This window comes from Limulus polyphemus, unplaced genomic scaffold (genome assembly GCF_000517525.1).
Source record: "Limulus polyphemus unplaced genomic scaffold, Limulus_polyphemus-2.1.2 Scaffold1075, whole genome shotgun sequence".
Taxonomy (NCBI): domain Eukaryota; kingdom Metazoa; phylum Arthropoda; class Merostomata; order Xiphosura; family Limulidae; genus Limulus; species Limulus polyphemus.
The window spans coordinates 88,016-104,914 of NW_013666685.1; the positions used below are offsets into that span (position 1 = coordinate 88,016).

A 16,899-nucleotide genomic window follows, 5' to 3' on the forward strand; every position below is an offset into this window, starting at 1 on the left:
GTTTTGTGCTTAATTACAAACAAACAAACCTAACCACACCACAATACACTATTTGCTAACATGATGGACAAGAGCTTTCTGAAATTAGTTCAAAGATTATTATGGTGACTTCATTCACCATCCGTTTGAGCAGCTTTAAAATAAGCCTAAACCTCGGTACTTCTCTGGTGAATTTGTGAATCATTTACAAACCCTACTTCTGGCTGTAATCGAAAAACATGCCCTCCGACATTTGTATTCTTTCAACACATCGTCAAAACTATAACTGCACCAAAAGATAGTGAATATCCCAGTAAAATGGCCATTTAATGCATAATATTCCATTGAAAGTAAGTGAGTGTTTTAATATAGATATATATTCCAACTAACTTTTATATAAATTCAACATAGATAATAATAATAGTGTTTAATACTTATAAATCATAAAATACATTTTCTTTGAATTATAAAGCTTGTACAATAAGTTATTTTAAATCACGAGATAAACGAAACAAAACCATAGATGGACAGTTTTCTTTATCTTTGAATATTTCAATAGAATCAATACTTTTGTATTTCAGCATTCCGCTATTTAACACAATCTTTACAGTATATTACACATTTCGTTTCCGTATTCTTGAAGCTAATCATCTCTATTGTTTATTTACCTACTTGTCTGTTTATCTATACATAATTTATGTTCAGCAGTGGAGAAGAGAGCAAGTGTTGGGCAGTTAACACGTACGCGTAATTAATAATCTTGTTAGTCTTCTACTGGCCTATCCAGATACATTTGTCTTATTCAACGTATCAGCCTTAGGCCTACTTCAGACAAGTTTTGAAACAAAGCGAATAATTTGTGGTTCATTAGTATATTCGTGATAACACATGAGCAGAACACAATCTATCGATACTATTAATAACGTGGGATTTCAGAAGCATCTCTATGACGACAATATATTTTTTATTAAAAATAAATATAACAGTTTAGAGTTCTAATGCATACGTAATGACATTCGTCTTTTAAGTTGAATAGAACGATATTTCAAGTTTCTAAAATGTCGTTCTTTAAAATGTATCCATATATTCCACAAATGCATTTAATCAATGGTTGAATATATTTACCTTCACAACAATACTATATATGAACGGGAGTGCGTTTCTGTAATTCAGACATTGTTGACGGCTTATATGTTCGTTTAACATCCTAGTGTGATGCCTGTTTTGATCTTCTTAGGGATTGAACTCTGAATTTTGCCGTTATCTAGATGTATAAAAAATAGAATATGTTTAAATCCATGACTTTGATTAATATATATATATGTATATATAAACAGCAATTTTATAGTTATTAAAACAAAAATTGGAATTCCTCAAGGAGATTTATACTTTTTATCTTGCTATTAATAAAAGAATATATTTTGCGTGTTCACAAATTCACAAGTAATCATACAAATGAAACAATCCTGGAGTTTAATGATACGCGAATATTAAGAGCACAACATAATCGATCGTTTTTGTTTTCCTAGTTCATGCGATTTTCGCATGTATTAGACTTTGACAAAATTGTTGAAGTCTTAAGGAGAATAACCATCTTTGTACCCTTTCTTAGGTGTTTGGGTAAAAACTCCCTTGTTTCTTTGGTGTGAGATTCCCAAGGATATAGAGACGTTAAAAACATAGTATGTTTGCTGGTTTGTAAGTGGGTGTCAATCTTGTAAGTGAATTCAAAGATAATGTAAAAATATTGGGATCTATGTCAGCTACGCTGGTGTTATATTTAGCAGTTGTTCATCCTTGACTTATTTTTAACTGGGTATTCATTGTCTCTAAAGTTGTTTTTTTTATATTAATGATCCTTTTTGACAAACAGCAATGTATAATCAATACTGACTTGGTCAATTTTCAACCTCAATTTATGAAGTCAATAAAGCTTTAAAATTGCAGCTTGTTATAACTTACCTTATTTCTTCTATTTACAACCGTTTACATGTCTTAGTTAGACGATAACATTTTCTTACCATAACTTGGTGTTTGTTTGTTTGTTTTGAATTTCGCGTAAAGCTACACGAGGGCTATCTGCGCTAGCCGTCCCTAATTTAGCAGTGTAAGAATAGAGGGAAGGCAGCTAGTCATCACCACCCACCGCTATCTCTTGGGCTACTCTTTTACCAACGAAAAGTGGAATTGACCGTCACTTTGTAACGCCCCTACGGCTGAAAGGGCGAACATGTTTGGTGTGACGGGGATTCGAACCCGAATCGAGCGCCCTAACCACCTGGCCATGCCGGGGCAAATATTTTGTTTGTAAACCTTTTTAGTATTTTTGGTTTCCTCTGAGCGATTCGGTCGATAACATTATTAGAAGACATTGTGATAAATCTACTTTACTTCATTTTTAGGAATTTCCCAAATGTTCTAAAAATAAGTTCAATATGAATTCACATTTTTGAATTTTATGATTTATATAACAATATCACAAGGTAAAAAAATTGTTTAATTTCTATGTTAAACAAAATGATATTTTGCTGAAATCAATAGACGCCTTTGGTTTAGTAAAATAAGTTAACAGTCCCAATTTTTAACATTTTAAAAAGTTTATAAAAATACAAAAAAAATGAATTTGCACAGTGTATGAAAACATGCCCCCAGTGACACAGCGGTATGTCTGCGGACTTACAACGCTAGAAACCGGATTTCGATGTTTCGATACCCGTGGTGGGCAGAGCACAAATAGCCCATTGTGTAGCTTTGTGCATAAATTCAAAACAAACAAACAAGCAATAGGAAAAACATATCATTAAATTACCAAAGTTAAATCGACACAAGGTTAAACAATAGTTGAAAAACAATTTTTCTATTGTTCTAGTTATGTTTTGAGTGAGATTGAAAATAAAGTATTAGCATTCGGTTTAATATTCAGTAAACCTAACAAGCAAAAATTTGAAGATTATTTTCTACAACTTGAACTGCCTTACATTTACTATCCAAAAACCAGATTGCTCTAAATCTGGAGAATATATCAGTAATATTAGAGCTCAGGTTAGTGGAATAGCTTCTTTAAATAATTATAACTCTAAATATCAATTTTTAAATGTACTTAAATGAGAGTTGTCAGTACTAGAAAATATAGTAAAAATGAAAATAATGTTGTTTGTAATTCTAATAAAGGAAATCGTTTAGTTATTTTGGATAAAATGGAATGTTTTAGTAAAGTTGATAATATCTTGGGTGGTCCAAACAAATTTGTCAAGCTTGACGAAGATCCTTCTGACACTATAGAAATTGTTTGTTTGTAATTAAGCATAAAGCTTCACAATAGGCTATCTGTGCTCTGCCCACCACGGGTAGCTAAACCCGGATTCTAGCGTTGTGAGTACGCAAACATACTGCTGAGCCGTGGGGGGGCCACTATAGAAATAAATTTACAAAGATACCTCTTGAAATTAAATAGCCCCTCGGTGGCTTAGCGGTATATCTGAGATTTTATAACTTAAAAATTGGGTTTCAATACCCGCAATGGGCAGAGCACAGATAATCCGTTGTATAGCTTTGCGATAAACAAACGAAGAAACAAACAAGTTAAGAGAAATATATGTTAACTCAGTCACAATACTCAGAAATTAGACCGTCCCTCTTTCAACCATGGTTGAGTTATAATGTGACGGTCATTCCCACTATTTCTTTGACAAAAGAGTAGTCCAAGAACTGGCAGTGGATTGCGTTGATTATCTGCCTTCCTTCTAATCTATCAGCGCTAATTTAGGGCTTTAGCTTTGTGCGAAATTCGAAACAAACAAACCAAACCTTTAGTCTCAAATATTGGAATTTATAATCATGTTTTAGAAGGTTATTTAGCTGTTATTTTTTTTATTAATTATGCTAATAACAAATACGCCTTTGATTAAAGAGATTTTAGAAATTTCTATTGAAATACAAAAATCTAAGTTTGAAAGTAAGGTTTATTGTTCCAGTTTTAACACTGAGTCCTTGTATGTTAACATTCTTTTGGAAGAAACAATATTTAACTGAAGATTTAATTTTTAATGGCGATTCCAACAATTTATGCATTTCAACTCTGTGGTTTTTGAAGTTAATGATATTTGAAACTAAGGAATCGCATTATTGTTCAATGGTAATCTTTATGACCATTTTGATAGTGTAGCTATGGGATCCAGATGCTTCTTCTCTAACTAATATTTTCTTTGTTTTCATGAAAAACAATACTTGGAAGATTTTCCACAATCTTTTAAGCGTTTATAATGCTGAAGGTATGTTGATGACACTTTTAATATCTTCATGGACCCCGATTATGTTTCTTAATTTGTGAAGTATTTAACTAGCAAACATAATACTATTAAATTTACTGTTGGACATAAAAAAAATGTATTTTTAATTCATGATTATGATGAGAAACATGAACGTAAAGTGATAAAGTTCAGCTTTTGTTTGAAGTTGAAAAGTTATATAACAATTGTATATCAGAAAAAACGGCGACGGTATTAGTTCGTTGTGCGTATAATATCTCAATCACCTATGACTAGAAATTCGCCAAGAGTTATTATGTAACGATGGTTTTGTTAACTATTTGATTGATTGAATAATTTGTGACTCTTTAAACAAAAGACACATTAGTAAACCATCAACGTATGAAGTTTCTAAATGCCCAGTCTATGTAACCGTGAAATACATCGGTAAAAATTTTTATATGTTAAAAAACAACTAAGTTCAGTGTATCCGCATGTACAAATAAGGTGTATTTTTAAACCAGGATATCGTCTTCACATGAGAAGGTCGTATTTCTCTACTGAAAACATCAAAATTGTTTATGAATTTACCTGTTCTTATTGCAAGCAATATTACATAGACTCTACTATAAGAAGACTGCTTGAAAGAACGCCGAATAAATCAAGTGTATAGGAATACGCGCGAGGTTAAGGTGACGTAGTCGTCCATTCAAATTATTTTAAGATCTTAACAAGGGCCAATGATGTGCAAAGCCTTCGTATAAAAGAATGTTTACCCGTTTATAATCTGCGGCCGAAAAGTTCTTGGCGTTATCAATATATGTACATTCTTTGTAAACGGATGTGTTTATATACATAGTAGGGGTAGGACATCACACATTTATAGGTTTTGTGTATTTCTGGATAAGGTAAAGGGATTCAGCTTCAAACTATTTATAGTTTTGGATATTTCTGGATAAGGTAAAGGGATCCAACTTCAAGCTATTTATAGTTTTGGATATTTCTGGATAAGGTAAAGGGATCCAACTTCAAGTTATTTTATAGATTTTAGATATTTCTGGATAAGGTAAATGGATCCAACTTCAAACTATTTATTGTTTTGGATATTTCTGGATAAGGTAAATGAATCCAACTTCAAGCTATTTCTTCTTTAATCTCACACCGTTAACAATAAAAAGCAGATAAAACCATTTCTTACTTTTCTTGTTCTCTGTTAACACTTTAACTTCAGTAATTACGTGATAAAAATCTAAGGTCGAACCCCCACATATAAAACATGTTATGAAAAGTACACGAGAACAGAGAATACCTTTCCTTGTTTTTATATATATATCTATTACATATGTTACAGCCTATTCTTGAAAGGGCATCATCCTTGTTCAATGAAATCAGACTGAAAAGATTCATTCTTGAATATTTATATGTAAATGAAAATCATATTTATTTAAACCATTTCAGTGCTAATTAGTTTAATATCAGTTTCCAATATAAGAGCAATATACAATAGCATTGTAAATACACATTAACTGTTGTAGGTCGATGACAAAGAAGCACTAAGCGCAGCTCTTCTTGATAGAGATGCTAGTGTGCTATTCACTGATCTTGCTTTTAACTTTCACACTTGTGTAATACTCTAATCCTTAAAGTACTTATAACATGATTGTATACACCAGATATCAATCGTTGTCATGGTTAGTAGCCTATACGACCATCTAAATTAATTAACGGAGGATGTAAGGGGAAAACCCCCATACAAGTGCATAGCACACCACCCTCTTTATAGAGAAACTTGACAAATACCACCACAGAAATAGTGCTTATCAGGATTTCTATGAAGGCAACAGCATATTAGCGGTCGAAAAGTAGAATTAAAATAGTTAATAATTAATAAAAAGATAAGTAACTAATTAATAATTAGACTTAGGTGATCGTATAGGCTATTAGCCGTGACATTTTCAAAGTCAATTTGAAAGCTCTGATAGCTATTGTATATCCAAAGTATACAGACATTTTCAGTGAGAACCTTTACTTGGTGAGAATTATACAAACTTTACACCTTAAGCCAACATTACGAGATGCTTAATTCTTCTTTCTAGAGCTAGGATGCCATTTCCAAAATCCGTAATCCACCAGAGTAGTAAGTAAAATAAAATATAAAAAAAACACTGTCATGTTAATTTTGATCATTCTATATTGTCAACATTTTTGTGGTATTCACAATTATCTGGAAAAAATGAACATTTACTAAGAACTACACCCATATATATATATATATATTATTTGTTATAATACTCACAAACATTTCACGCCAGCAGGAAGCGTATACGAAATCATTCACACGCAAATCACGCATGCAACCACTGCTCTCTATAATTTATTCAGGATACAGGTTATGGATAATCACGAACACCACAGGAGTTTACCTTTTAACAGTGAATTACGGTGCATCTTATCTACCACATCTTGCACAACTGTTTTACGATCATTTTTATAGTGTAATTTTTATTGTGTTATTTCGTATAACATATAATTAAACCTAATAAATATTTTGCATCTTCTAGCTCAGTGATGTTTACAATACTATTTAACATTGTAATGTTTTCAGAAATGATTCTTTAGATATATATAAACAGTCTAAGTTAGTTTGAACAATTATTTTGAGTTTGTCATAGACTTAGAGTTTTGTGACATGCTATTGGTGTACACCATAGCTTTCCTTTGATTTTTGTAACCACCGTATGATATATGAAATATTTGTAAGTCAACCATCTGATTCATATTTGCAAATTTTTTGCATATATAATTCGACATTATCTTTAGAAAAGTTCAGAGAACAGCAGTAAAGTTAATTAAGGTAAACGACCTTTCGTAGCGGGCTTATTAATTCTACACTATTATTTGGAGATATTTAATTAATTAAAATACTTTATATAACTAGTTTACTTTTTTTTACTACTCAGCTTTGTAGATAAAACAATGAATATAGTTACAATACAATCGCATGCCCATTCATTCAAAATCGCAAAACTCCGCCCACGACTCCCCATATTAGAGCTTTCCAGTCTAGTATGATACTGGTCACTTTTCACGTTCCATTAACTCAAAACTCTTCAGCCTTTCATAAGTACTTACACCTTCACACTGTAAAAATGGCTGAGTTTAACCGAAAAGATGAGGCAATATTTTACAGTGTACCATATATCCAGCCGGGCTTGGAAAATGTTTGTAACAACGAATTGGTTGTAGTATATTTTTACTTCTTATTTGATTTATTCAGCTAGAAATATCGGTCGTTTCTGTTTTATAATAATATATAATATATATATATGTATGTATATTCGTCTATTTCAGAATTTTCGCGAAGATCTATGCAATAGGTTATCGGCGTATATTCATCCTTAATTTTGAGCTGATAGACTAGAATAAAGGCAGCTAGTCAATAGCACCAACCGTCAACTCTTTAGTTACATTTCACCATCATTCTTTAAGCGCACCCACAGCTCCAAAGTGCTGAGCGTGTCTTGGCGGAAACGGGACACGAATCGGGAACCATCGGTACACACTCCGAGCATGCTAATCACGAAAAGTTAAAATTGCAACAATGGAATATAGCACAAACGGATAAGAGAAATTATACTTGTAGCAGTATTTATCTTATATATTTTTCTTGCCAGTTCATACATGTATATATTGTTTGTTTGTTTTTGTTCAATTTCGCGCAAAGCTATTCGACATCTATCTGCCCTAGCCGTCCCAAATTTTGAAGAGATAAACTTGAAGGAAGGCAGCTAGTCCTGGGTTCCTGTTTACCAACGAAAAGTAAGGACTGACCGTTGCATTATACGCTCCCACGGCTGCTTATATATATATATATATACTATACAAAAATATTAATTATTTTTTTTAAAACTGAAAGGTATAAATTAAACTACTAAAGTGAAAGTAAAAATCCAGTAAAAGTAGCTTTATGGTAAAAAGATAATAGGATGTTATATTCAGTAGTTAGTATAACTCAAATATATTTTATGAACCAGTTCATCAAACGAATATTTTAGTCAACATGGTGAGATTTTCCTTCCATCGTTGTATCTGTGGCTTAAAACGTATTTACAGTTATGTATGCATTTCATTGTAACAGCTAAAACTTGACTAAAACAGAAATTTTGAAATCTCAAACGAAGAAACCGATTTTGGTTTCTTAAAAGACTCGATTTTTGGATAACACTTGTTTTTATCCAGTTTCGTATAAATGAACACTGTGCGTAAGTTTAATGACGATATTTCTAACTGAAAATAGCTTCGATTAAACTATAAGGTTCATATTTTTAGCCTTAACTGATAAATTACATTGTTTATTGTTGTTGTTTTTAAGCATAATCAACACTACCTTGTTAAACGTTTGGTCAATACTTGATATAATGTTGTTAAATTCTGAAATGAGGTATGTTGATTACACTTTCGTCGTCATTAAGTCACGATGTCATAGTTATTTTTTCAGCAATATTGGAATAACAAACATGATAACATTAAATATACAGTCGGAAATTCAATCAAGATCGCCTTTTAAGATACAGTCGTTTATTCCGTTGACGCTTTTGCGGTTTATAAACACATTATAGCAACGTGATACCCAAGTTTTTCATTTGAATTTAGTCCACCCGGTGGGACAGCGGTAATTTTACGGAGTAACAGTGCTCAGTAGATAGCCTAATGTGGCTTTGCTCTAAAACACACAACAACGTCATTTGAACTTAATTAACAATCGTGTTATTTGGACATATACAATTGCTAGTTTATAAAGAGGTAGAAAAAATCGAATAGGATCTATAAATGTACTAATTTTCTAGTTTTATTATTGATAAATGTATACGGGATTAACTTAATAAAACAATCAACCGAATAAACAACCGGTGTTGAAAATAATATACACAAATATTAATGCATTATTAATACTTAACATTTAGATCTGACTTGTAAGCCTCGTAAATTAAATTAACTATAATTACAAGTGATGTACTTAACTCAGTTCACACCTACCTACCCCTTGGTTTCACAGTCTGGGCACGCTAACCAATGGTTCACACTCCGGTTCATTGAATATCTAGTGAGACATCAGTGTTTCTGATGTGCTATTATAAAAATGAACAATATGAGACTTCACATCACTTATAAACTTCCATTAATTGTAAGTTTGGGCCTTTGAAACTGAAGCCTTTGACGGAGAATTATCTACATAAATATTTTATACGTTTATTTCATGGAACAGTTTTGTTTTTTGTTAAGCACAAAGCTACACAACGGGTTATCTGTACTGTGCTCACTGCAGGTGACTAAACCCGATTTGTAGTGTTATAAGCCCTCAGACATATCACTGAGATGACGAAAGACAGGACGAATTTTAAGAAACTACCGTTTAACAAATAATGTATGTAATACGTGTATATATATATATATATATACTTCAATGAATTAATCTCATTCTCATAATAGGCTACCATGATAACAAAACCTCAATAAACACGTATACATGGGCATTTAAACTGTATATGTTAAGTGAAATATCAACGATGTTTTACAAAAACTTTAATTTACTTAAAGTTACAAAAAACAGCAGTCACTTGAACACAAAATTTAAACTACATGAAAAGTTATATATTTTGTCCATCATGTGAAGATATTTATTTATATATATATGTATACATATACTGTATATAAACATTAATTTACGTACTTCGTATAATGACAGTCGATACAGTTAGATCTGGAGACTCTTGTTACAAGACTTTGAAACAACTGCTTAGGTATAAAAAGTAGCCTTAGCTCGTGTAAGGACTTTTACTAATGTGTAGAGGAATTTATAAACGAATACGACATAATGGATTTAGCTTTTGATTTGTACGTACGTTTTATATAAATGACTATTCCGTACTTTTTGATTCATAAATTGTGCTTGTCTGAGGTATATTTAGGCAAAGTGATAAGAAAAGCACTGCAGATCCATAGGTTGCTTACACACCTTCCAGATTTAATTTTTCAAACAATGAAATATAAGTTTGTATAAGAAATTGTGTTGAGCGGTTATATTAGCAGAATCTGTTCCACGGGTTATTATTTTCTTAATTGATATGTTTATTTACTTCTTTATTTATTTATTCAAGAAATGTACTTCGTTTTTAGGTTCCTTCGAATACGTTTGACCAAAATAATGCGAGTACACCTGAAAGACAGCAAATAACTTCAGAAATGATAAATATAATAAAATGGTTTATTTAAATAATTTTCCATCCTTCATTTTGTTTAAGTTTCATTTAGGGAAACATAAATATGCGATACAAAAATATAAGGAATGCGATAAATTAACACTAAATCTTAAGCCTAGATAAAGTTTAGAAGTTAAACAAAAAAAATCAAATGTAATTAATAAAATCAATTGATGACTCCAACGTTTTTAAAATATTTTAAAAATTTAAAACGTTGGAGTCATCAACTGATTTTACTAAATCCGTGCACAAGAACTGTCAGTCGAATGTATTGAAGATCAGGTGGACAATATTTCGAAAGACGACAAAATTTCCTAGGCTTGAGTTGGTCTAAGTAAACTAATGTTATACTTATTTACACTGTTAGATTATCATTCCAACAAAACCATAGTTAAAATGTGATAGCATTATAATTAATATGCCCTTAACTTAGGCTTGAGTTACTTCGCATGCAAATAATATTACATCACGGTAAGTGTAAGTGTTTCACAGCATTTCAATCCATTTCCAGAAGCCATCGGACTGGATACAGTATATGAATAACAAACAAATACAGGTATAGTGTGATAACTTCTGAGTTACAGTATAGTATATCTTAGCTGACACATCACTGATATCAGATTTTATGATGCAACACAACCAAACTAGTAAACGCTCAACTCTAAGGTACAAAGAAGGTATACTCTTTAATTAAGGTTGTGAGGTCAGGCAGCCTGCGATGTCATAGGTAGGAAGTACCAATTAGTAACATCAAAAAAATGTATAGTTCCACTGAGAGCTGCCAGAGGGTTTGATATTTCCATTGAATACCACTAGAGGGCGAGCACAGTTTCTTTAGTATATGATCCAAATGTTTGATTCGACCGTCATGTTCCAGTCTATGACCTCCAATGCAAAAATTTCTGACACAATATTAATTCTACATAATCGTTATGATCAAAATTTGTACTTTATAATTTCAATAAGTATTTATTCAGTAATAAACAGTATTTGAACACGTAAAACTAGTATTTGATGTATAACAGTATGACTAAATGTATAACGTCATACATGGTTCACACACACAAACATTTGTGGTTGGAATTAATATATGGTAAGTCATTCATTCATAATATCGTTATCCATAAAATAGTAAGATTTAGAAACTTATGATTCATATGTTAAAAAAATGTTTCATTTGGGCTCTCTTTAGTTAGAATTAATGACTTCCTATATATTTTGAACTAACCAAGATTACACTATTGGACAAGGCTGTTGCCTAGGGATACAGATCAGCCTTTGGTCAGTGAATCGCGTGACAAATGCTCAGAATATATCTATATTTCAAAATGTGTCACTTTTATCGGAATAAATAACGACTACTGTTAGTTACATCAGATGATAAATAGTATGCCTTATTTATTAAGAAGAACTGTTTAAAAAAAGGGTTGCATTTGTGACTGGAATTAATCTACAGAAAGTTGTATATTTAGAATATTGTTATCCATAAAATGGTAAATTACAAACTCACGATTTATATGCCACGAAAACGTTACATTTGGGCAATACTAGTCAGAATAAATTATTTCCTATCCATTTTAAGAACTAGAGAATAAAATCAAAAAGTTAAAACACTTAAGAATGAAAACAGGGGTATGTAGATAATAACAGATTGGAAATACTGTCTATAAATATAATTTTCGTTTGGAAATATTTTACTGTACATAGCTAGAGTGATGATCTGTATAGTTTAAATGTTTCAGGATAATATGAAAACCAGTCCTCTTTAGATATATGTATTTCTGAGGTAAACTTGTATATGGATGACTATATTTATTAACCATGAATAACGCTATACATATAGTCAAACTGCAATTCACAAAAGATTAATTTTATGCATTGAAATGCATGTATATTACTCATTAAATGTTTTTCTTTGTTTGTTGTCAAGCGTGAAACTATACATTGGTTTATTTCTGCTATGCCCACTACAGGGAATCAACTCCCGAATTTTAGCGTTGTAAGTCCGTAAACTTATCATTGACCAACGTTGTGATAATTAAGATATAAAGTTTGACCATCATGGTAATGTATAACTGATATAAATTAATGTATGAATAGTTTTATATATTGTGTGCGAAAAACAACCTTTCTCAGGACTACGTACATTGTAAGTAAAACTAGTATATGTTTGTGAACCACGCATTATGCTTATGCATTTAGTAGTACCAATACAGTGTAGGAATTTCATTTCTCATAATATGTTATATTCATAGTATTTAGGCTTAACTTTTTTCTCACTGTGCACTTTGAGAATATAAAATTTTTAGATTACTTCAGAAACCTGCCATAACCATAATTTCTAACGGAAATGCTTCGTTATATGCTCGATACGAAGTTGGAAGGTCCTCATCACCACATCATCGATAGTCAAACTCAATGGTGCCTCCACATCCAGGGTTCGTCAAATGTTATAGCAAACTTCCATCCTTCTCGAGCAAGGCATGTTGTATGTTTTCTGTGTCTTATCGATGCGTCTGAGAAGCAGCTGATACACTGGTAGTTCATGCTTCTGTGCAAGGGTTAGATCTTTGTGAAGTAATTTTTGTATGTTTGATTGTGACAGCTATTACTTTCTGCGGACGTTGGCAATGATAATGACAGTCCTGCATGTGATGGGCGGCTGTCCAGCTGGTTTTAGGTCATAATACGGGTGTATTGATCTTTCCTCGTTGATGTTGTTCATTACGCCTTTTAATGTGGTGTGCCTTTGGCTTTACATCTCGTTGCTTTTTCGCTATAAAGGTTGTGAAATAATCTTCTACCATAAGTCTATCCGTGGCAGCATTGCACTTTGGAAATTCACAGTAAACCAAACATAAACATGTTGTCCGTGGCGCCACATGACTGCTTTAGCATACAAAATGTAATTAGTCATTCGTAGATATATTTGCTTTATCAAATAGAATCAAGAGCAAATCTCATAAAACTAGTTCATCATTGTTTTCCATATTATTGAGAAATTGTTAACGTACTTGTATTTAATTTCATGCAAAGCTACACGAGGGCTATCTGCGCCAGTCATCCCTAATTTAGCAGTGTTAGCTAGAGGGAAGGCAGCTAGTCAATACCACCCACCGCCAACTCTTCGATTACTCTTTTACCAACGAATAGTGGGATTCACTGTCACATTATAAAGCCCCCACAGCTGAAACGGCGAGCATGTTTAGTGGGACGTGGATTCGAACCCGCGACCCTCAGATTGCGAGTCAAGTGCCGGGCCTACAAATAGTGGGATTGATCGCAACATTATAACACTCCAGCGGCTAAAAGACAAGCATTTTCGGTGACAGGAATTCGAACCCAATTGTTAATGAATAGACTTTCACGTGTTTTGTTTGTTTTGTTTTTTATAGCAGATAATAATTATTTACTACAAAGCTTTTAAAGTATTTATAGTATCAGTTAAAATTCTGAATCCTACGAATCATCATTCAACTATGAAAAAAAAATGTTTATTTTTTTTTTGGTGATGGATTACAAGCTATAATTATACTTAATGTTATAATATTAGGATGAAAAATTCCATTTTGGAATATTTCAAACTAAATAATAAATATTTGGTATGTTCCCCTCTATCCTTAACAGTATGACAACATCGATCAGACCTGAATGCTATTAAGTTGTTTTTAGACTATGAACCAGTATTTATCAGGGCTAAATGCTGCTAGTTTTTCAGATTATCAACTGGTATTTATCAGGCCTGAATGCTGATAACTTTCTGAGACTATCAACAGATATTACTTTTATTTCATGCCGTGCAATATCTCAATACTTCTGTAGATTAATTAGCTTTTTTTTTTGACAATATTACCTTTCAAGTAGTTTCACAAAATCGCAATTGGATTAGCACTAGGACTTTGGGCCAGTCATTTCATAACTTTTACATAACTATTAAATTTTTTTCTTTCAACGCTAAATACTTCTTATACAATAGATTAATATTATACGTGTTGAATTATAATTTCGCTGAAACTCAAAACCAGAGCCAAATTATATACATCCACTGGATTATGCGCGACGAACCATAATTTTTTAATGATGCTCGTTTTTCACAATATTTTATATTCCCCCGCCCCCCTCCCCCCGTTTAACACAGCTGAAAAACGTTCCCACACCGTTAGAGACCCATCCTCATGCTTCATGCTCTCGCTGAAACTTCTCATGGTCTTATCTCATCAGTCCACAACCATCATTCTTCCAATTTTTGTGATCCTTTGCAAAATATAAACAGTTGACCATGTTAATACGAGAAAATATTAGGCTTCTTGGCTGCAACTTTTGTTATTAGACCATTTCCTTCTACCGCTTTCAGGCAGATCTATTGTTGATTTGAAATCCATGCATACTTCTGCATTTGTTGCAGTAGATATCTTGAATCGATTTGACGTTGAACGTTTCTGAATGGCACTATTCTTACGTTTGGATGTTTTTCTTTGGCGTCCCTTCCTTGTATTAGGCCCCTAGGTTGGTACGTCTACGGACTTATAACGCTAGAAACTGGGTTTCGATACCCGTGTTAGAAAGAGCAGAGATAGCCCATTGTGTAGTTTTGTACGTAACTACAAACAAACAATAAAAAGCAAATCCTTGTATTATAATTTAAAAGCCCAATTGCAAGAAATTGCTCTCATGTTCTATGAACAACCCCAATAGAACCTCTAAGTTAACAATATAACATTGAATTTACTTTTGATTATATAACTACATTTTCTTTGCTTAATTCAACCAAATCATTTTACTTATTTTTTAAGATATACTCATGTTTAAACTTGTCAAGTCTATGAATGAAGCTTACAAAGTTACTTACTATCATTGCAATTCAATCAATTGAAACAAGAGTGCTGGTTATTTAAAATAGATCTAAAAATAAAGGTTTTCGTTATGAAAACACGTGCCAATGGATTAACCTCATCCAATCTGCATTTAATGATGTCAGCAACAGATGTACAAGTACGTCATGATACTATTTATGAAGGGAATGATTGTTTTTATAGTAATTGCAAAACAAATTATGGAAATTAAGACAGCAAGAAACAGCAAGAGAGATACTGTTAATGTTTTTCTAACAGTGGTTTCCATTCTTGCAAGCTGTTTATAGCAAAATTAGTCTCTTTTTGTTCTTGTTGGATCCAAGCGTTTGACCAATGCTGTGTTTATAAAATATACCAGAAACAGTGCTATGATTCTAATATATTACTGTTTCTAATGTGTTTACACAGTTACATAAAATGAAGAACATCAATCGAATTCTGACGTTGTTTGTTTTGTTTATCGGAACCGAAGCTAACCCTGATGATGCATAGAAAATAATATAGAAAAGAAACTTTTTATCGATAGTTCTGCCCTTTGGACAGCTCCACATTCTCAAATCTAAGGCTATTTACTTGATACGTGTAGTTACGAAATATTTGACGTGAAAAACACTTAGATATTTTCTTAGTTTACATCCAGGTTTTGTTACAAATATTTCTTGATCTAGCACGCCTATATTTCTATCTTTCCCTGTGATGAACCACCATGTTGACATTTACGGATCGTTCGGTTAATCCGTACATTGTGAGTTTATGACCAATCCAATCTTGAATACTTAAGAGTACGAGTTATTGTTTCCATACTAGCGCCATCTATTTGGTAAGATAGAAAAAAGAGATTATACAAACACTCTTTTATGACAATTTAAAGTATAGCCCTTATAGTACCGTCAAAAAAGAATTTTATGGACAATTAAATATTATATAGAACATAACTTTCGAAATTCTTTATTATAAATTCTTATTTGAAGCTCTTACTAATTCCTATAAAATAAATTTATTGCCTTTGCCGTTGAAAATTATAGCAATTGTTCAAGCTTAGATTATAAGTACACTGATATCCAGCTTCTTAGACATTTTCCAGCACATTGAGGAATATATGCTCTGATGAGTGACAAGAAATGGCTGATGTATATACATGTATGTGTGTGTGTTTGTGTGGTTAGAGTTTCAAAAGATATCTTTTCTGCTCAATACGTATATATTGTAGATGAAATTCTAATTATTTGCGTATTTTAATGTGTATTTTATATCTATTTTAATTTTTTAATTCTTTATATACATATAGTACGAATTTAAAACATCATGTTAGTTTTGCTCAATAATTAATTCTGATTAGAAACTAGGGAAGCTGAGAAGGCGGTCAATAATATTATTAATATTTTGTTTTTGGTTTGTTATTAGTTAACAATTCCTTTAAAGAGTTTGTTTGTTTTGAATTTCGCGCAAAGCTACACGAGGGCTATCTGCGCTAGCCGTCCCTAATTTAGCAGTGTAAGACTAGAGGGAAGGCAGCTAGTCATCACCACCCACCGCCAACTCTTGGGCTACTCTTTTACC

General features: G+C 32.2%; 2 long non-coding RNA genes across 3 annotated transcripts in view; one reads left to right on the forward strand and one right to left on the reverse strand.

Annotated features, from left to right (window-relative positions):
• The window catches only part of LOC111086414, a 40,446-nt gene that overhangs the window by 16,651 nt on the left and 6,896 nt on the right, over positions 1 to 16,899 (forward strand). The gene's annotated exons all lie outside the window — the stretch shown is intronic.
• Positions 1 to 16,899, reverse strand: part of LOC111086413 — a 65,382-nt gene that overhangs the window by 2,325 nt on the left and 46,158 nt on the right. The window contains exon 2 of the long non-coding RNA XR_002611128.1: positions 1,105 to 1,243. This is a non-coding gene — a long non-coding RNA (uncharacterized LOC111086413). The remainder of the gene's footprint in view (positions 1 to 1,104; positions 1,244 to 16,899) is intronic.